The sequence below is a fragment of the Marmota marmota genome, unplaced genomic scaffold (assembly GCF_001458135.2).
Source record: "Marmota marmota marmota unplaced genomic scaffold, marMar, whole genome shotgun sequence".
Lineage (NCBI taxonomy): Eukaryota > Metazoa > Chordata > Mammalia > Rodentia > Sciuridae > Marmota > Marmota marmota.
Window position 1 is genome coordinate 26,122,378 of NW_026000241.1, and position 21,807 is coordinate 26,144,184.

Consider the following 21,807-nt stretch of genomic DNA (forward strand, 5'->3'; position numbering starts at 1 on the left):
CCACCCACCCCACACACTAAATATGAATTTCATGAGGCTAAGAAACCTACCCACCTGTTTACAACTATGTTCTCAGACTAAAAGAGGTCCTAGCACACAGCAGATAATCAATAAATATTTGCTGAATTAATTCATAAACTTTTCCCTTTTCTTTCTCATTTCAAGTAGTTAAATGATAAAATTAGAAATCAAATAGCTCTCTTATACTCATTTGCTTCCTTAAAAAAGTAATTAATTAGTCCTTTGGAACAGAATCAAGTATAATTATAGTATTTTCATAATTCAGAAGAATCTTGGAATGAATTCATTGGAGCAATGCAGGTCCTAGTAGATAAATCTACTACAGTCTTTATTAGTTAGATCCAAGAAATTTGAGACTAAGACACCAATCTCAGGTGCATATTACTCTTGGCAACTAGAAGCCCTGATCTGAATATTGTGGTACAGAGATGCCAAGTGTTCACAGAAGGGTGGCTTCTGAGATGTCACTAAAGCTCACCAGCTCTCCAGCTGTAAATGCAAAAGCGCTCCTCATGCTGAGCTAATCAGCTTCACTGAAAGCAACAAGAAAACACTACTTGTTAAAATTAAAAAGCGATATACCGATCATAGCTAAAATCCAATAAATTTCACACAATCACCCACACTCTTTCACTCAGAGACACCCACTGTGATCATCTCCATATACATCCTGCCAGACTCTTTCTCTTGCACAGAAAAGTTGTTTTGCTTGTTTACTAAAGTGGAATTATCCTAAGGTTGTTTGAGATGTTAACTTATGATGCCGTGAGTTCATTTCCTTGTCAAAAAATATTTTTCCTGCAAAAAATTCCATTGTGATGAGTATCTTTGTAGCTGATCTCAGCACGTCTTATGATAAATTTTCAGAGGTGGAATTATTAAAAAGAATGCTATTTCAAAACTATTTTGTTAGGTTTTATTTCACGTTGATAAACTGACTTCTAGAAAGACTGGCAATTTACACTCCTCCTATCGACATGAGTGAGTCCCTCGCTATATCCTCCCAAATCTTTGGGGTTGGTTTGATTTGTGTGCTTCTACTTTCACTCGTATGTGTCAACGGCTCTGACAGAGCCATGTCATCACCACTATGATCAATCCTGCATTGTGTTATTCACAGAAACAAGGTGTGTGTGGCGGGGGAGGAGGGTAATGTTCTACTCGCTCCTGTAGAACAGCTAATCTGGCTTGTCTAGGAAAGTTGTAAATAGATTTCTGTTAGGGCTGGGTTCAGCTGTCAAGAGTTATGCCCTGAATTTTAAAAGTGGGTGGTAATTTCCATAAATATGCCACTTCAAATACAGGCACTAAGGAGAGTCCAGCACTTCCTCCCTCCTAAAAGAGAGGACACAGAATTGTGGGCAATGGATTGCCCAAGAAATTCAGGGCACAGGACACAAAAAGGCAGAGGCTTATAGAACATCAAAACCCCCAAAACATTATATTTATTTACACACACACACACACACACACACACATACACATACACACGTATTTTTTTTCCTTTTTCCTTCAGTGCTGGGGATGGAACCCAGGGACTTACACATGCTAGGCAAGCACTCTACCACCGAGCTACATCTCCAGCCTGACATTTTACAAAGGTTGGTAAAAGCCTTTTTCTAGAGACGAGAGTCATTTGTAACACATGAATGAATCCAGAGGGCTTTTCCTAAACAGATGCTGTGAATGAAAATGTCCTGTTGTAAGCAATCAATGGTGAGAACCCCGGACTTTTAAGGCTATGGTGAGTTCACCAGTAATGCTATGGGCTTTCCCATATTAGTACAATGGAGTATCAGACTGTTTCTGTGTTCCACTGTTTATTTCACTGACTAATATGCTAGGCGTTGTGTTATATGCTATGGAAAGTGCATGGTATAATCCCTCATCCTGACAAGTTCCACCTAATAGAGAATAAACCAACGATTAGAATATAATAAAGTGGTTCCCGATGTGGTTTCACATTAGATCTTCCTGGGGAGCTTTTAAACCATCTATTGCCCAAGTTATATCTTAGACCTCTTGTCTGGGGAATGGGAGTCTGTTCTTCAAAAATTCATTACCACAACAGAATGAATTGGACATAATTTTCCTATGTTCATACATGCACAACCAAAAAAAAAAAAAAACATGGGAAGCTATACTTCATGTATGTATGTATGATATGTCAAAGTACATCTACTGTCATGTATAACTGAAAATAACAAATAAAAAAATTTAAAAATTGAATGACTCAGACTAGGGGGTACTCAAAAACTTGAAAAAAAAAATTCATTCCCACGTGAATCCAAATTGAGAGTTGGTAATCACTGATATAAGGATAGGGAACTACAGGCCTGTTCAGCTCAGGAGAAATCAAGGGAGGCTTCCCAGAGCAGGTGATGGGGCCATGCTCTGAAGGATGAGTTGGTTCTTCCTATTGTGTTTTGTAATTTAAATCCTACAAATGCCATTAAAGAATCCAATGCAAAAACAAACAAAAAAATCTTACATATACCGAGTAACAGTGATCTTCAAAAAAGTTTTCCCACTGATGGTAAAGAATTAAATATTTAGCTATACATATTCAGATATGGTCCTCAGAATTGGCAGTCTACGGTCCTTTATTTCTTCGATGTGTCACATAACTATGAAAATAACACAAGGCCAAAAAGAGAAAAGAAAAAAAAATTCAGTGGTGTAGTCAGATCACCAATGCTGGCCTTGGGATAACATGCCAAGACAAGTTCTATAATTACAACCAGGATATGGCAGCAAGATAAAAGATTTGTACTTCAATGCAATCTCTTGCCTCTTTAGTAATGTAGCAAAAACATACTCTGACCAAGTTTATTAGAAATCCTCTTCCCTGCTGTCTCCTCCTCCCTGAATAAAGACAGTGGGAAACACAGTGGGGGGCCAGCCAGTGACTCCCCTTTCTCTGGGCATTTTTGGTACTTAAGGTAGATACAGAGAGCTCTGCCATTGATCTGTTCGCTGTCATCCTGCTTAAATCAATAATCTATTAGTCCCTTTAAATTAGAGTTAGATTCATCAAATGCCCTTGAGAGGCCTCAAACATTCTGTTCCTTATTCCAGGCAAGCACAATCAGTCTATGGAATGATAAAATTTTTGCTCAAAAACTCTGCCGGCTCAGCAGACAATGTGTTCTGTATTAGCTCATTCAGCGATCTCAGGCAGGCCAAAAAGGCAGTTTTGAGACTTCCCAGGGGGAAAAGAGCCTTGTGTCATTCAATAAAACAACTGCACTCCCGCCATCCTGATGTGATTTCAGTTTGGGGAAGCAGTCTTTGAGGAATAATTCGGATCTGCTTTTCGCCTCCTGTTTTTATTTATTTCCTTGCTTACTTATTGACTTATTCAGTTCTGTTTGGCAACTGCTTCCCCCAATAAGCAGAGGTTCCAACGTGGTACTCAAATGGCTAACCAGATGGGCAGCCTTGCTTGGTCAGGGCATGGCCAAGACAGTGGTACTTCTGTACCTCGGGTGAGCTCCACACTTAGCTCTGTGGGTCGCTGCCCAGAGCAGCGTCAGCAGCAGAGATGCTGAGAGGGCATCTCTGTGCTGCATGCCTGGGAATCGTGAGCCTTCAGGAAATCCACAGCAAACAAACCTACACCTGCAAAAGCTCCTGGCCCACATTTAAACCTCTCAGCCCCACAACACAGACGACAGTCACTGAAGAGTTCACAGCTAGAGTCACCTTCCTTAGTCATGGACCCTGTTTGCCTTTAAATCAAAGTTCCTCAAAGTATGGTCCAGACCAGCAGCAGAAGTTTTATGGGTGGAGAGACAGACACAGGCTTTCAGTGATTTTCAGGCCATCCACGATGGAGGACCATGACATACTTTCTCCCACTCCCCCATCCCTCATGGATTGATTGAATTCAACAAAAATGAGTTTCTAGAAGAAAGGCAATGAGGAAAAAAGCAAGATGTCCATAGCACAAACTCCTCCTTTGGTTTTAAAATTATATTTGACAGACATAGAATTCATCTATGAAATTGCTATAAAAGTTTCAAAACACTTGCTCTCAATTTCTGCATTTCTCCTGCTGGGAACCGGCAAGCGGCAGCTCAGACGCCACAGTCCATGGACCCAATTTTGAAAAGCACTGCTCTAAAGGGACTTCGCACTCAGAGGTTGTTTGCAGACAAAACAAAAACAAAGCTCAACAAAACCCGCACCGTATTGGAACTGTACAAAAGCAGAATCCCCAGTGTTCCCACTGACGCAGCTTTCTCAAACACTGTCCCAACTCTGGTGGTGATTCACTGCCTAAATAAAAGCATAAGAATAATGACATTGCTGTCTGTGAGGAGGCCCGGGCACCTAAGAACTCAACTCACCTGAGAAAACACAGTATAAATGTCCTTGTTGTTACAACACACCAGAGTGTCATTTAAACACAGAGAAAGTCTGCAACAATAGTTCCCTTCACGATTCCTTACATGCTTGGCATTTTTCTAAAGGTTAGATTAAGCAGCAGATAACATTTTTTTTTTTTTAAGAGGGCTCAGTATACTTTTCTTTCTTGGTGAGACTTAATTTACGGCTGGCTAACCCCTGTTGACAGACTGCAGGATTTTATGTTGGGCCTGATTAGAGAGAGGCAGGCAGGCAGGCAGGCAGGCATCGGGCATTATGAAAGTCCTGCCTTTTTTTACTAGAACCTTCTATGATTAAGACAGTATTTTAATGCACTCTCTGGGCAGCTGAGTCTTAAAAGGAAAAGAGAGTTGTAAAGCAAAAGGCATTTCCTGCATGGCCCCAGGGGAATTTTGAGCCCAGAGCTCCAGGGTCCCGGAGGCAGCAGTCATTTCAGCTAATTAAGGGAGAAGAGCAAAGTGTTGCATTGGATCGAAACTGTTCAGTTGGGCTTCATTTTTGTTGGCACCGAGGAGACCCGATCTGGACCGCCCCCCCCCCTTCCCATTTTCTGTTGGATTCGCTGCAGGATTGCAAAGCCCACAGCTCACATACATTAGGGAGAGAGTCAAAGGAAACGCCAAAGTTCAACTAAAGTACAAGTAATTAGAACCAGATTCTCCGCGGCCGCTCGTCGGTGCGCATGCGCGTGTGAGCGCGTGTAGACGTTTTATTAAAATGTCATTTACATGCCTCCGAATGTTCGAGTGGAGGAGTGGGGGCGGGGGGGGGGAGCCGTATACTGTCGCTCATTTCATTTTCATGTCACCTCTCCTTGAGGGGTTCTGCTTTTAATCATCTTTGAGGAGAAGCGGTTTGTTTCCACACGCACATGGGTTTTGCAAATCTGTGAACCGCACTCTGAAAATGAGGTAATTGTCGAACAAGAAAAGCCCTTTTTTGAAATTGTCTTGCCTCACTCTTGTGGGCTGGCTTTGTTATTATTAAGCAGCTCCAAGATTAGTCCCGGGTTTGGGGGAGGTGGGGGGCAGGAGCGAAGGAAAACACGGTGGCGGCCCTTGGCAGTCCTGACTCAGTAACCTGCCCGTGACCCTGAAGAAGTGTGTGTTTGCCCGGGTCACTGTGGATCCTGGCCAAGGGCCGGAGCTGGGTTATGAGAATCCCTGCTATTCTGACCACACATGTAACAGGTGCTGGACACAGGCAGGGGACAAAAGGAGGGGTTGGGGGGAAGACTTTGATTTTTTTTTTTTTTTTTTTTTTTTGCATCTTTAAAGAAAGACTTGCTTTTCAAAGTGTGAAGTTGGACCAACAGCAGCAGCAGCAGCATCGTCTGGGAAATTGTTACAATGCAGAATCTCAGCTTCACCCCAGGATTAGGAATCAGAATAGGCATCTTAGCAAAATCCCCTGGTAATTCCTATACACATTAACGTTTGAGACGCTAACATTAAGGGGAAAAAAAGGTGGGGGTAAGGTTTTATTGTCCTACCTGCCTCTAATCTCAAATAGTTGGCTGAGTCAGTTTGGCGTGGGATCTCCATCCAGCTTCCCTTTTGCACAGGTCTGTACTAAGTACGCCACCTTGTCAAGTGCTTAATACATTAAGATCTTCAGGCTGTGTTTATCCTCACCATAAACGAAAAGCCTTCCTTCTCTCCCACGGAATTTTAGTAGCAGCTGTTAGTTGGCAGTGGGTTCAAAGTTGCACAGGAAAAGCCTGAACTAATAGTAACTCCTATTTATTGAGCACTTACTATACGTCATGGGTCTTGCTAAGTGCTTAATGCATATTAACTCATTTGCTCCTCCACAAAGCCCGAAGAAAAGAAAGAGCAGGAGCTCTTTACCTTACCATAAGGAGATTTAAAAACACAACGATGCTTTTAGCTATTCCAACTGGCTGAAATATGCATTGCTATAATTTCATTAAAACCCACAGCTTTCTAACTTTTCATTTTCTATCTTCTTTGTTTGTTTAGGCTAGAAATGTCTGCTTGGGCCTCAAATTGGAGAACTGCAGAACTATGTAAACTCTCTTTATTTTAATTCATGGTTTTGATTTTCCAAAGCCTGGTATGGGTATATGTGAAAAGCCAGTCTGGACCTCAGGAAGAGGTGAGGCTCAAGACCCACTCCTCACTCTGGTTTGTGGCCATACTTGCCTGAGCTCATGGCCTGCAGGGGCAGTGATTTCTAGAACCGACCTTTACCATAGGAAGTGCTATCATATTTTCACAAGTGACTGGGACACATTCAATACCAACATTATGTTTCCTAATATGTATTTTTGCTTCAAGGAACATGTTCGAAAATTACCTCATAGGGTGTTTTGTGTGATGCTTCAAAGCACTGTTTTTTAGAACATAATAAGATAGCTTATGACAGGGTTCAAATAAATTCTCCCTTAAAATCACTTAACAGGCCGACACATTTAACTGCTTATTAATGATCTGAACTGGGAGGCATCAGAAAGGGAACTGCATTAAGGGAACAAATGCTGGAACAGGTCTCAGGAGTCATGTGTAGATGAAGCTAATTGCATAGCAATATTAAGGTCCCCCTGAAGAGTTTATCTCAACACCAAATGATTCAGTTCCATATTCTGCTTCTAATCAGGATTCCCATAATTTTTAAAGAGCAATTATCGTAGTAATAAATGACATTCTTTTTATCTGTTCAAATTTCCTGCATGCAAAATAGGTTCAAATGGGAGCATTAAAATCTATATCACTTCACATTTTTTTTTTTTTGCTTATGTATTGTAAACACATTTGAAAACCATGTAAGTATTAACTTCATAGAAAAATAGTGGGGAGATATCTTTTGGAATTTTTAAGGAAAACAACAATAGAACTATGCTTTGTCACATGCCTTACCCCATGTGCTCTGACTTCCCAGCAAGTCCAAGTACAATTGATTACACTAGAATTTAGCCAAACCCTTCTTTCTCAAAAACAAATGCTCTGTTTGCTTAGCTACCAGTTTGCTACAAAATAGTTTTTCTGTTTTGTTTTGACTTGTGTTTTGCAGGTATACACAATTTAACAGCCTAAAATAACTATGAATCCAGTTTACTCTTTTTTGGTGGACAGTTTCCTTGGTTTCTGAAAGGAAAGAGAACACCATGAGCCTGCGAAAAACTTTGTGACAAAGGTGATGGGAAGTTCATGAGCTTTGCTACCAGGTGAACTTGGACTTGATTCCTCTTCTGCCACTTGGGAATGTAATGGCCATAGAGTTTTCTTTAGTGTCTCCTCCCTGAAAATTAAGAAAATCCTAAAATCCTTGTTGGTAAAAGGTAGACAATGTTTGCGATTTGCTTGGTATACAGCATGTGCTCAATAAATGACCAGCTTTTCACATATACCCCCAAAACATTTCTCCTCCATAGATCTTAATCTAGGACAGGGTTTCTTATCTAGGGCAAGATTTCTTGACCAGCACTGATTTTGCCCCTTAGGTATACACTGTAACATTTGGAGACACTTTGGCTATTGCCTTTGGGGGCTGCTACTAGTATCTATAAGGTAGAGCCAGGGAGGCTACAAAACATTTTACAATGCACAGTACAGGCAGGCCCCTTCCCCCCCAAAAAAGAATTATCTGGTTCAAGTTATAAACAGTGCTCAAGTTGAAAACCCCTGATCCAGGGAGTCTCTGGGACAGCAAAGAAAATAATTTCCTACCCTTCATGAGAAGTACAAACTGCAGACTCCTAGAGGGCAGAAGGCAAAAGCTCAGTTCCTAATTCTGCCTCTTACCAGCTGTCAATCAATATTCCTGATCCTCAGGGTCCTAATCTAAGGGATGGATGATATGTATGTGTATAATATGGCAGAGGTTATACTTTGTAAATTTAAAAAAAATAAGTGTGAAAACACACAAAAATATTGCCAACACTTTATTATTACAGTATTAGGGGGAAAGTGGGTAAGTCCATACCATAATGATAAAATGAATATTGTCACTGCCGGAAATGACAGAAGAGTCTGTAGAGTCTATCAAATTCCAGCATTACTGCAACAACAAGAAGAAACATTTTGGTAAGCTCTGTGGGCTAATCATCCTCATTCTGCTCTAAGCATTTTACATACATGAATTCATTTGGCTCCCACAGTGGCCCTATAAGCTAGCTAGTTCTAGTGTTTCTTTTTTTACAAGCAAGAAACTAGAGGCACAGGAAGGCTAAATAACTTGCTCAAGGTCATGCAGTTGGCAAGTGATGGGCATGAACTTGAACTTAACTGGTCTTCAGATCAAGAGAATGGGTCTGATCCAGGGGCTGAGAGGGGAAAACAGTGACATCCTCTTTTCTGACTGCCCAGAACTTGCAGAAGCAGCTTTTACAAGCAGCAAGTTTCAGCAGCAGCACTTAGCCCTGCCTAAGGACTAAAAGTAAAACCAAAGAATTACAAGGAAAAGAAGCTAAGGAGATAGGAAAGAATGTCCTTTTCTTCTTTCCAGTCAGGGCTATAAAGCAGGAAAGTCCCCCAGAAGCAAACACAGGAATTAGAAGGCACCCTGCAGGCCCACCAGCTCCTCCCACATCTTTCCCATCAAGTAATCAACCCCCAGGGGTCAGAACAGCAGCCTCAGACCCAGGTGCCAAAGGAGTTTGGCACTGGTCCAAGGGTGTGTGACTGAACCCTAATCAGGGGCAATCACCAGGCCCAGCCCAGGGCTTGAGGGCTCTGCAGGGCGGGGAAAGGGGAGAACTCTGAGGCCACCACCACTGGCTGGTTTTCCCTCGCTCACCTGAAGGCCACACACACTCCCTTAACCAAAGCTTATTTGGCACAAGTATGAAAGTAAGATCCAGAATTCTGGAGTTGTGCTCTTCTGTCTCTGTCTACAAAGCTAGAATGTCCCAAGTGTGGAAATGAATTGTTTTCTTCCCAGGAGGACTGGGGTGGGTGGGGAGAGTGCCAGTGCATCCTTACCCTACTTTCTAGTTGATTCATAGGATGAAAATTTCATTACTGTCAGAGGTCCACATAATGCATCAGTTGAAAAAGAGGTACTGGCTGATATTCCATTTAAAGAGTCTAATACAGAATTACTAATTCTAATACAGAATTACTCAGAATCCAGAAGAACAATGCTATGTCGTCATCAATTTGCTAGGATGATATTAATTTTTTTTCCTGGGTCATGACAGTGATTTCTTGCTATAAGAAAGTTGAAAGTTTCAAAGCACTTTAGTTTTATCTCTTTAAAAATGTTCCAAGGAAAACTTGAAAAAAAAAATGATAGTGTGTCCCTCAATGGATCATTGTGAGGATTGAATAGTTCCATGCTGTAAATTGGCTGTCACCAGTGCCCACCACTTAATAGTGCTACACTGCAGTCACTTTCAATACTGTATCCAGCACGTGCTGAGGAATCTCAGTGCCAATCACCTTCCCGTGTATCTCCTGGGCATCAGTCTCACATCTTGAGTTACTGGCCTTCACTTCCCTTTTCCCTCTCAAAACAGTCTTCTCTCCTCTTGGACCCAAGAGATTCCCTAGAAACTAAAGTGAGTAAAACAAATGGTGCCAGTTTTTCCTGCTCACACCCTCCCTCATCGGTGCCTTCCTTCCCAGACCTACAGGCATCAATCCAAAGTACTGCCACTGCCCTCTCCTCACGGGTTTCCCTGGCATGTCCCCAATCCGGGCTGCCCAGCACCCTCCCAACAGCTTCTTTACACACTCCTTTCCACTGTGGCCTCTCCTTTGAGAGCTTTCGACAGCTGCTCAGACCCGGGCTGCGCTGGGCTCACGCGTTGCAGAAGGGAGGGGATCAGGGGAGGGAGTGGAGAGGAGGTGGGAGGGGCGGAGAGGGCAGGGAGGTGAGCCGTCAATCAGGCCAGAGGCCAGAGCCGAGATGGTGATATAGCCCGGGATCCTTGGAAGCACAGGGCTCTTCCCTGCCCGCCAAACAGACATCAAATGTGTCCCAAACTAGAGAAAGGATTTGATTTGATAGGCTTCCCGGATGGGCCACATCGCAGATGCACAAGTAGGCTTCAACTTTTTTTTTTTTTAATCCCCTGGGGCGATCTACAACTGAGCTCCATCCCCAACCCTTTTTAATTGTGAGACAGGGTCTTGCAAGATTGCTCTCTCAATTGCAGAGACTGGTCTCAAACTTGCTATCCTCCTGCCTCAGCCTCCCCAGTCGTTGGGATTACAGATGTGCACCATCACACCAGGTAACTTTCAATCCTCAGGGCTTGAAAAAGGTGCCCAAAACCTAGCAGGAGCTCCCTAAATCCTCCTCTGTGCTATCAAATGAATGGCAATAGCTCCCACCAAGCAGATTCCACATCTCACGGAGGCAAAGGGAGGGTCTGAGGCACTCCCACAATGTGCTCACCTGCACCCTCAGAGCAAAAGTGTGAAGAACAGCAGGGATTATTATCATGATCAGTTTGTTTTATTTCCCATATTCACAAGAAGGAAAAATGAAGCTTATTTATTTTATTTATTCTTTACAGACATATATTTTTAGTTCTCTTGGGTTCATACATAGAAGTGAAATTGATAGGTCATGCAGTAGAAACTGAAGTTAAGAGAAGTTAAATGACTTGGTCAAAGGCACACAGTTTGGTGTGATCCACAATTAGCCTGAATTGACATACGGGATCAGTATAAAAGAGAAATGAGGAACTCAGTTCTATTCCTAAGAGCCCTGTGAACTTTGTTTGTTTGTTTGTTTGTTTTAGGCAGGGTCAGCCAACTTGTATGGAACAAAGGGTCAGACAGTAACTGTGTCAGGTTTGTGACAGCCCCTGAGCTATAGCTGAGATGTAAATGAATAGGTGGGGCATGGTCCAATAAAACTTTATAAACACAGGCCAGAAATAGCTCAATTTGCAGACTTCTGTTTTAAAAGAAATTTAAACTATTTCTTCTTAGAGTAACTTCACATGTTACTATAAAATTCATGCTTTTCCCCATTTTCAGGGTAAAGACAGAGAGCATGATAGCCATGTGTCACAGAGATGTGGGCAATATTTTAAAAATTCAAACACTACAGTGTGCTGTAAGGGGCTGCACATTTCCTTCAAAACCAACCTCATGTATACATTTTTATTAGTTAGGTAGGTCAATATGTCCACCATAAATACACTTTAAAATTCCTTCCTACATATTCTGTCTATTGGGATTATTTATCATGCCTTGTTCCCTGGCCTAGAGCCAGGCAGAATATGGGAGTTTTAATACCTTTAATCCATTACATGGACTTTTTAGAGCTCTATAAGACAAAATAAAATGCACTCTCATGGTCACATATGCAATAAACCTGATATGTCACTTAATATTTCATATCCCGATTTATATTTCAGTTGTGACTATTTCCAGCTTTCAGTGTGCACAATGGCACCACAACAGCCGTCTTTCTGCTCCAAATTTTTGTTTGTTTATTCAGAGAACTCCTGACAATTTATAAATAATAAATCTCACTGTGGACTTTAAGGGGTGATTAATATTGCTTCCCAATAGCCTGATGTTTAAAAATAACTGTCCACAGCTGTATACTACCCAGTGTATGCTCATATGGCAAATTGGTCATATTTATTTTTATTGGGTCATGTCACCTTGTTTTTATTTATTTTTATTTTTATCACCTTGTTTTGTAAAAAGAGGCATACATTATTGCTACAGCTAGTTACTGTCGTGACACTGGTCTCCAAAGCAGGCCTCCTCAATGAACCAGCATGCAGGAGTCTATTTTTCCCTCAGATTGTTTATAAGATGCACACATCCTCCCGAACACACATACGAATGCCACCTGCCTGTCACCTGCACACCCGCTTTTATTGTGAAAGGCAGATGTTCACTTATAAAGCTCTTGAATTTTCATCTGTTCCTCTAGGGGACAAATTGAACTCTCGTCACACTGGACATTGCAATTCAAAATAATAGCAAAAGACCTGCAGGTAATGGGCCATAATGCTCACTTGATGCCCACTAAAAGAGGGTTTAGATCACTTGCCCTGTTACCTTTCGTGAAACATCTGTTTCAGATGAGCCAGTTAAAAGTGCATACATCTGTAAATAATAAGCCTGTGTGTGCACATAATTTAATGAATTAGGACATAAAAAGGAATTGAACAGTAGGGGCACAGCAATTAGAGTAACTGCCCATTTTGTTAAAAATGTATTGTTTTCAGCTTTCACTTGGGAACTCTTATTACCGTGGGCTCTGAGGCTTCCAACCTTCCCAACCCCACCCCTCCCCCTCGAAAAGAAAATAGGAATTTACTTTGTACAGTTGATGCAAAGAAGGACCCCGACCTTATAGAGAGCAGAGAGAGGAACACTCATCTTCTTTTCTCCTATTTGGAAGGGTTGAGCTACTGGAACCTCTTGGTACTTAGGAATTGTCATCTGCAAAATGGGGGTAATTGTAGTGCCTACCTCTTTTGGGCTGCTAATGAGGACGTAGATTATTTTAAATACTTGGCACTGTAACAGGCACTCAATAAGTATTGTGATGATGGTGATTGTTTCATTGTAATAAAAATCAATCACAGCAGGACACGGTGGCATATGACTTTAATCCTAGCAACTCTGGAGGCTGAGGCAGGAGGATCACAAGTTCAAAGCCAGCCTCAGTAAAAGCGAGGTGCTAAGCAACTCAGTGAGACCTTGTCTCTGAATAAAATACAAAATAGGGCTGGGGATGTGGCTCCGTGGTGGACTGCCCCTGAGTTCAATCCCGGGTAACCCCCAACACCCCCAAATCAATCACAACCTGATACCATTACAGGGAGGAAGCATCCCTTGGTTCAGAAATTCCTCTTGGTGGTTTTAGTTTTATTTCATTTACATTCTTCCCACCATTTCTAGGGATGGACAAAAAGGGAGGAAGGGAAGCCTGATAATGTCCTGGTCTACAGAACTATCAGAAAAACTATTTCCATGACACCAGTGAGCCTGCCAGAAACCCAAGGAAAATATTTTCACATTTTCAGGGGGTGAGTTTCCTAGAAAACACATTTATAAGGACTGTCCATAACAGCCAACTTGAACCTTCCAAGTTTCTTGGCAGCCTCCTTGAGATTACTTATGGTGTTTTGAGTAACCCCCAAATATATAATCAAACAAAAGCAGAGACCACTTGAGATGTTCTGAATTTCAAGTCCACTTCCACTGAACTACACTCGGCATATTTTCTGAGTACTTAGTATGTGTCAGGCAGTGGGTTACAAAGCCAGGCACAAAGATGTGAGCAGAAGGCGCCCTCCCCCTCAGCAGAGTGTGCATGGAACTTTCTAGAAGGCAAACTGAGGCTTCCATGGAGTATGGCCTGTTCATCTCCCTCCTCCCTGAAGTTTGTTGAGCTGTTCAGGTTAATCTGAATGTACCTGTATCCATTTGAAAACCAAGCGTGTGTAAAGCTAAGGAATGCAAGTTATCTGCCACCATATTCCTGCTGCAAAATTTTATTGGTACTTGGGAATTGTCATCTGCAAAATGGGGGTAATTGTAGTGCCTGCTTCTTTGGGCTGCTGTGAGGACATGGATTATTTTAAACACTTAGCACATAACAGGCATTCAATAAGTATTGTGATGATGGTAATGGTTTCATTGTAATTAAAATCAATCACAGCAGGACATGGTGACATAGACCTGTAATCCTAGATGGAATAAAATTTAAGTCTAGCCCAATGGGATTCTGTAAAAATCTTAGTTTTGCTTTGCAAAACAAATGTGAGCAAAAATAAGTGCAAAAGACTTGCCAGGCCCCAGGAAAAATTGTTCCACCCAGAAGAAAGAGCAGTTAAACAATGAGTGAAATCACCACCCTACAGTATTCTGTTTACATTCTCCTGCCGTCTATTTACCATCTACATAAAGACATAATTAGAGCTTGCTAATAGCAACAGAAGAGGAGAGAACAGGCTAAAGGGAAAGGGAATGAAACAGAATGAACAAATAATAGAAAGAATAACAGCTGGAGTAGATAGAGCTGTGTTGTCCGAAGCAGTAACTAAGGACCACATGTGGTTATTGAAAGTTAAATTAATCACCATGAACTAAAATTAAAAATTCACTCCTCAAATACAGCAGCTACATCTCAAGGGCTCAGCAGCTACATGTGACTAGTGATTACCACATTTGAAATGCAGAATTACAGACTATCTCCATCACTGTAGACAGCCTTGCTGCCCCGAGGTCAAGGGAGGGGTGCACTGAACACCCTCTGGATAGCCATAGTTTACTGAATATTGACCATGGACCAAGAACCATACCAACCCCAGAGAAGCAGGTAACACACACAACCTGACCTCAGACACTTTCCAGTTTGCTGAAGGAACTCAGTCAACAAAACAAAAACAACAAAATACACACATCAAGGAAAAATGTGTAAGAAATGCAGAAAACAGCCCACATAGGCTGGACTTATTTGTAATGGTAAATATGGTGTCGAGTATCCAGTTGTTACAAGTAAATGAGGTCCATTTTTTTCACATCTAAAAAGCTTTTTCACAATATAATATTGGGGAAATAGTCTATTTACTGAGTATAATGTGTCAAATACACTCTCGTACTCAAGGCCTTTGATGAAGATGCAGATCGTAAGGATTATGGAACCATTTTGCAGAGGATGCTCCACAGCAGAGGCAGCAGGTGAAGTCTCTGCCCACCTCTGCTGCATCACATAGCCCGTCCCACAATGCACTACACCCTCAAGTGGGCACCTTGCAGCTTTAGACCTACTTCCATCTAGAAGCTACTATGTCACTTCCTGCCAATCATTCTACTATATCTGTCTCAATTTCCTCAAAATGGATACTTTCAATAACAATTTGATTTCTTGACCTGGTGCATAAAAATTCCAAACACTAACAATATATTTAAAGTCACTAAAAAAAAAAGAGTATTTGCTGAAAGACCAGTCCTAATCATTATCATGCATGTAAGTTTCACTTAAGAGTATTGGTGAGGCTAGGTATGGGATCCTGCCAACACAATAGAGATTTAAAATAGGTTGCAAATATAGAAATATCCATTCAATTCCACTCTGAGAAAGTTCTCCTCTTTTTTTTTTTTTGTTTACACAGTATCAGTGCTGATCTAAGTGCACCATCTTGCATGAACACCAGTACCCGCATTTAGATGAACTACACTAACACGAAAAGCCTCCTTCTCATCTCTCATCTTCCTGAGAATCCTCAGTAAGTACTCCACTAATCCTGCCCCCAGCCCTGTGAGCTGCAGCGGTGGCCAGGCCAGCACAGACCTCAACAACAAACAGGATGTAAAAACCAAAGGACAAAAGTGTAAAATCCTTTGGACAGAGTTTCCTCCCCAATTTAAGGCTGTGGTTTATATTAGAAAAAAAAAAAATAGTGTAATCAGAGGAAATTATGTGAGCTACAGTTCTTTACCTCTCTAGTCCACCTTTTCCCTCAAATCAAAACACTCTCTGGTCCTTTCCTGGCATAATTAGGATTTTTTTTTTTTTGGGGGGGGTACAGGGGAATGAACTCGGGGACACTTAACCACTGAGCCACATCCCCAGTCCTTTTTTTTTTCATATTTTATTTAAAGACAGGGTCTCACTAAATTGCTTAGGGCCTTGCTAGATTGCTCAGGCTGGCTTCGAACACATGATCCTCCTGCCTCTTGGTCCTCAGTTCTGGGATTACAGGTGTGCGCCACATGGCTATAATTAGGAATTCTTCACTAGCAGAGATGACAATCAAACTGCAGACTCCTAGGACCCTCAGAGGAAGGTGAAGAAAAGACCACCTGGGATTGGAAGCCCAGCTCTAGGACTTATTATCTGTGTGACGTCAGTCATGTTCCTTACCTTCTCTGAGCCTCAATTTCCTCATCTATAAAATGAGAATATAATAACTGTCTCGTAGGGTGGTGGGGAATTACCTGATAATGTGTACACACTCCCGAGGGCAGAATTTTGTTAAATATTTAACCAGTCAAAACCCAAGGTAACTAAAAACCCACCATCATGGTAGCCTCTCTCTGGAGACAAGATTTTTCTTCTCAGTATAGGGCACTCATGCTGTGATTGTTAGGGTAGACTAAAGATCGCTGGACTTTCTTTGCCACTCCACCCCTCCCCCCGCTGAGAGGCAGATTTATTGAATCTGGGCTGGTCCTGTGACTGATTAACCAGAATACAGTGAAAGAGACTCTGTCCATTCTGGACCTTTAAGAGCACTGAGAAATTCCATTTCCTCCTCCTTGGAGGGCTCCTCTTAGGCCACCCCTCTCAAAATATGGCTGCCGTGCTGTGAGCAGCACAAACCACATGCTGACACTCCAGGCGACAGCCCAGCCGAGTGCCCTGCCAGCAGCCAACATCAACACCGGGCCAGCCCTGTGAGGGAGCCTTCTGGGACCGCAGCCCATTTAACCCTGCAAGACGTGGCCCCATGAAGATCTGCCGGACTGAGCCCAGTCAATCAACAGGATAAGGAGACAATAAATGGTTAGGCCACTAAGTTTGGGGATGGTTTGTTACACAGCCATAAATCGCAGAAGCAATCCCCAAGAATAAGATTGTAAAAATCGAATCAAATCAACTCCCAAAGAATATCATTATTTAACAAATGCTCCAGAAATATGCATAGGAACATTTTCAAAAAGCAAGGCATGCATTCATTTCACTGCTCAAGATAGGTTTAAGACTCCTTTATGGGCCCTGTGTAGTGGTGTAAGGCCTCAAATTCCAGCTACCTGGGAGGCTGAGGCAAGGGGATCAAACGTTCAAGGCCACACTCAGTGAGAACCTGTCTCAAAACAAAAATTAAAAAGGGCTAGGCTAGAGTACCCTGGGGTTCAATCCCCAGTGCCACAAAAGCAAACAAACACAATCGTCTTCCTGAAATCCTGTTAGAGATTACCTCTGAGTCCAACACACAGAAAAACCTCACTTTGTGACACAAATGGTTACCCCACTTGACCACACTGCCTTATGAACCAGCTGTGGTTCCCAATGGGTCCTTGTTTTCACCATCAATCTCAGGTCCAAAGTCCTGAGGAGATGTTTGTGTTGTCAGGGGGGTTGTGTCACCATGAACTGTGTACACTAGTCTCTCCCATTACATTGTGATTCAGAGGGAGCAGGGACAGTGTCTGATTTGTCCTCATAGGTCACATCAAGGAGCCTGGCACACGGCAGATACCCGAGAGAGTCCCACGTTGGACTGAACACCGTTAGGTCTAATCCGTCAGTGAGCAATAAAAATGAAGTGTGCCACCAGCAGTGTCTCTGGACTAAGTATACTGTGTCCACATTGAAGGTGACAAGACTCACTTGTAAAAGTCAGTCATCTGTAGAAAGTCGGGGACGTGGGCAGGGGGTAGTTAAGGAATGGATGCCCCAGAATCAGGACCACAGATCTACCCAAACTTTGACAAACAGGAAGGACTGTCCCTAGGGCATGAGCTTCAGGTGGAGGAACCACTTCACTGAGGAAAGGTGACGCATAATTTAGAGAAAACTAAAAAAGATACTGGCTGCTTTGAGCAAAGGTGCATAATCCACCTTTGGTGTCATGCCAAAATCAGAGCAGAAAAATCTACCAACATCTGTATGTTTTCAAGATGAGAACAGAAAGCTAATCCACACGATCTCTAATCCTTCAAAGGAGACATTATTATTCCCATTCCATACCTGTAGAAATGCATCCTGTGCCGAGTCAGGCTATTTCCATCATCTCAGACCATCAGGCAGTGAGGAGGAAGCAGGGGTGGAGAGGTGCAGGGGAGGGTCGCGAGTGTGAGAAGGAGTGGAAGAAGTGGTAACACTGTTAGCCAGTGACGACTTTTCACAGCCTCTGCTGAGTGCAAGACAATTAATATATCCTCTCTAGAATGCTGTCAATGCCCAGGTGCTAGGGTATTTGTGACTTCTGCCCACTAGGAGCCCAACATGGGTTACTGGAGTCTTTGACCCAGTAGCAGAGAGATGCCCATTCATCCTCCAACTTTCCTCGAAGATCCAAACCTGTTCATCCTATCTCGAGTTCCTATTGTTTCCTCTGATAAGCAGGGCCCCGGTGAACAATTAGAGCTTTCAATAAATAATCTCTAAGCACATTCATGTGATTGACTGTTATTTGATACAGCAGTTAGTTTCAATGGGGCAGTTAATATTGATCACATAAAGTACTCCAGACAAACATGAAACAGTTCCAGAACTCCATGGATTATTACCCTTTATCTGCCAGTCATCTGGGTTACTTGTAATGGTCATGGAATTTAAAATCAATAATAACAATTAGTGTTCTGTACACCAAAACGGATGAATCATGTGAAATGGGTTTTCATATAAAAATCAAAGGAGAAGCAGGCCTGTAACACGGCAAAGACACTCTGAATTTCCAGTGCACATTGGCAAAGGCACATTCGTGCCAGCTTCCCCGAGCAGGCAGCTAGAGAGCAGGCAAGGTGTTCAGGAGAACATGTGGCCGTTGGAGACACACGAGAACCCCCCGATGGTATTAATCCAAAAAGATGAAGCATAAAAGCTAAAGGTGATCACAATGAATGCTAACCAATGTAGTAGAATTAATGCAACTGTCAATTTACCTCTTCAGAGATGCACATCTAGCTACCTTTCACAGCTTTCCATTTGTAGGCATTAATTGTGAATTTTTTTTTTTGTAGTAAAATGGCAACAACGGATTTTAGCTCCATGGTACCACGACTGTAATGTCTAGATAATTAAAATGCAAAGCAACAGAGAAATGTTTCATTGTTAAACTGTAACCAGCGCACTCTGTGAAATTGTCCATTCCAAAGACTTGTTTTTCATCAATTATTTGTTATTTATCTGATGTAAATATAAGAAGGACTAATTAAAATGTATGTCTTTTTATACAGCTTCTTGTCATTAAAGCCAATGAAAGCATTCTGAGGGCCATAATGAAATAATTATGTTTGCCTTTAAGAATTCTCTTCAATAACACATGGTAGTACTGAGCTAAATTAAAACATCAGGAACTAAATTTCGCTGCCTCCATTTCCATTTTAGTTAATTATACCCCCAAGCTTTCCAATAGACCAGACCCTACAAAAAAAATCTTTTGAAGCTGAAACGGCCTTCAGACCATCAGCCTTTTTTTTTTTTTTTAATAATTATGGACTTTGATGATATGACAAAGGTACTGTAGCTGTTGAAAGCCATAATATTTTTGAGAAGGATTTATTACATGATGTCTTCATTTGCTCTGGAAATTGGAGAAAAATTGGGATAAATAGGCAAAATAGGATCCAAATCTTTTTCATACCGTTAATTGATGCTCTCATCTAATTTGGTGGTAAGCTGCAGTCTTTTTAAATTCAGCTTTTTTTTTTTTGTCTGATCTGATAAAATTTTAATCTGTGGCAAATCAGTCATTGATCAATAACAACAACAACAAAAAAATCTCACTAAATCTGGGTCAAATGAGAAGAACTGCTTGTTCCATATGAAAATTAAAATATATATATATATGACTATCTTTAAGACAGTCGTGAACTTATAAAAAGAATCTGTGAATTAAAAAAAGTTAAGATAGGACTCTTTTATTTGAAGTCCTCTTTCTCCAAACCTCAAATCAGAGATGCTTCAGAAAACAGAAAAAACACCCTGAGTTAGAAAAGACGAAAACAGAGAGGAGAAGTGCTGTGATTTCAGGGCTGGTGTAAATGAAATGGCTTTAGCAATGCTGTCATATGATGCGGATGGGGGTGGGAACTTTGTACTTACTAAAGTAAATAGGAGTCCCAGGGATTAACTCTGACAATGTGAATTCCCTCACATTTTGTTCTATATGGAGGGCTGGCAAGGTTTGTGAGTGGATACTATCTGGTGATGGGTGGATAGACTTGTCTTAGACAACAGCAGGAAATTGTTGACAGCTGGGGACAAATGCCTCCTACATGACAATGTAAAATTACAGCTGCGATCTCAGAATTGGCATTTATTAAAAATCACACAAGTCCTTTTACATTGCATTTAGAGAAATCTGCATCTGGGAATCTGGGGCACGATCACCCACCATCGCCCTGTTAAAATCGGCCACCTTTCTCCTTTTTCTGAGCTGGTACACTCCATCAGATACTCTGAGAGGCCTGGGCCTCTTGGAATCAATGTGCCCCGACTAGAGGAAATGCTCGGCCAGGCTGGGTCGCCTCCCTGACGTCAGTTCCTGTTATCCTCGCCTTATCTTGCAGGGGGCCAAGAGTCTTATCTTACTGAATGGCCCCCCTTTAGCTCCCTACCCTGCAAGGCCAGAGAAAAAGCAAGTAAGTCAGCAGTTTCAGTGCCTGTTTGAATTCCCGTGTAAGAAGTTCTAAAAGCCCAAGACAAATAAAAGAGCTGGGAGACTTACCCTCTAAGGCTTCCTAGTACAAAGAACTTTTCCAACTTTATTTTTTTTCATTCATTTGAAGGGTTTGGGGGTGGGATGGGAGAGGATGGGAATCCTGCTTCTCAATGATAAAGCAAGGAAGCCAGGGAAGAAAAGAGAAGAATTCAAACAACACATTGACTGATGAGGTGGTGTTATTAGATCTTACAGATAAAGCAGGTTATCACATTGCCTATTTAACAAGAGGTACTTAGGCCAAGCCACTTACAGACAGGATACTGATAAATCTGAAACCTGAGTTGACTCTGCCCTCGTTCCTCTAGCACCTCTAAATTGAACTTTTTAAGAAGCTGGCAAAGATTTGTTCATAACAATTCAACTTATTTCCCACTCCCCCATCCCAACACACACACACACACACACACACACACACACAGCTCAGAGGTGCAGGAGTGAGAGGCACAGTCCAATCCATTTTGCAGGGGATGCCTTCTATTTACAGATCCACAGTTTACTACAAAAGGAATTCATGTTCAGAAGAATGACCCAGAAACACAAGGCGATCTTCAGTCATAATGGAAAAATTAAGCTGTGAGCGCTCCAGTTATATTGACCATAGAATCCAAACAAAGACTTTCTGTGCCACTCCTGGGTTCAAGGGGCAGACTAGGAGATGTCGTAATAGTGAAATATCTGGCATATTTCAATGATTTATGTGGGAACTGTGGCAGCATATTTGAAAGTAGGTTATTCTAGAAAATCAGAGATACATGATTGAGATAACCACCCAGTCATTTGAAAGACAAGATTCTACATTAATATCTTTGGAAAGGTTTTCAGCCAAGGTTTTTTTTTCTGATTAACCTTCATCAAAAACTCCCATTTCTGAAATAATTTATTTAATTGATAGTTAACTGGATTTATATTAGAACATTTAAAGTATAAAAATGTCATTTAAGAATTAATTTATTGGCACATACACATAACTCAAACGCCATAGAAGATTTTTAAAAAGAGTTTCTAAAATGAACACTATGTTTATTGTTAAAGTCCTGTGCAACTTGAAA

At 41.7% G+C, this 21,807-nt stretch overlaps 1 protein-coding gene and 1 long non-coding RNA gene across 4 annotated transcripts in view; one reads left to right on the forward strand and one right to left on the reverse strand.

Annotated features, from left to right (window-relative positions):
* Rarb (retinoic acid receptor beta) overlaps positions 1 to 21,807 on the reverse strand; it is a 376,875-nt gene that overhangs the window by 133,403 nt on the left and 221,665 nt on the right. The gene's annotated exons all lie outside the window — the stretch shown is intronic.
* Positions 6,191 to 8,273, forward strand: LOC125613821. The gene is made up of 2 exons (XR_007344412.1): positions 6,191 to 6,531; positions 7,447 to 8,273. It is a non-coding gene; the product is annotated as an uncharacterized LOC125613821 (long non-coding RNA).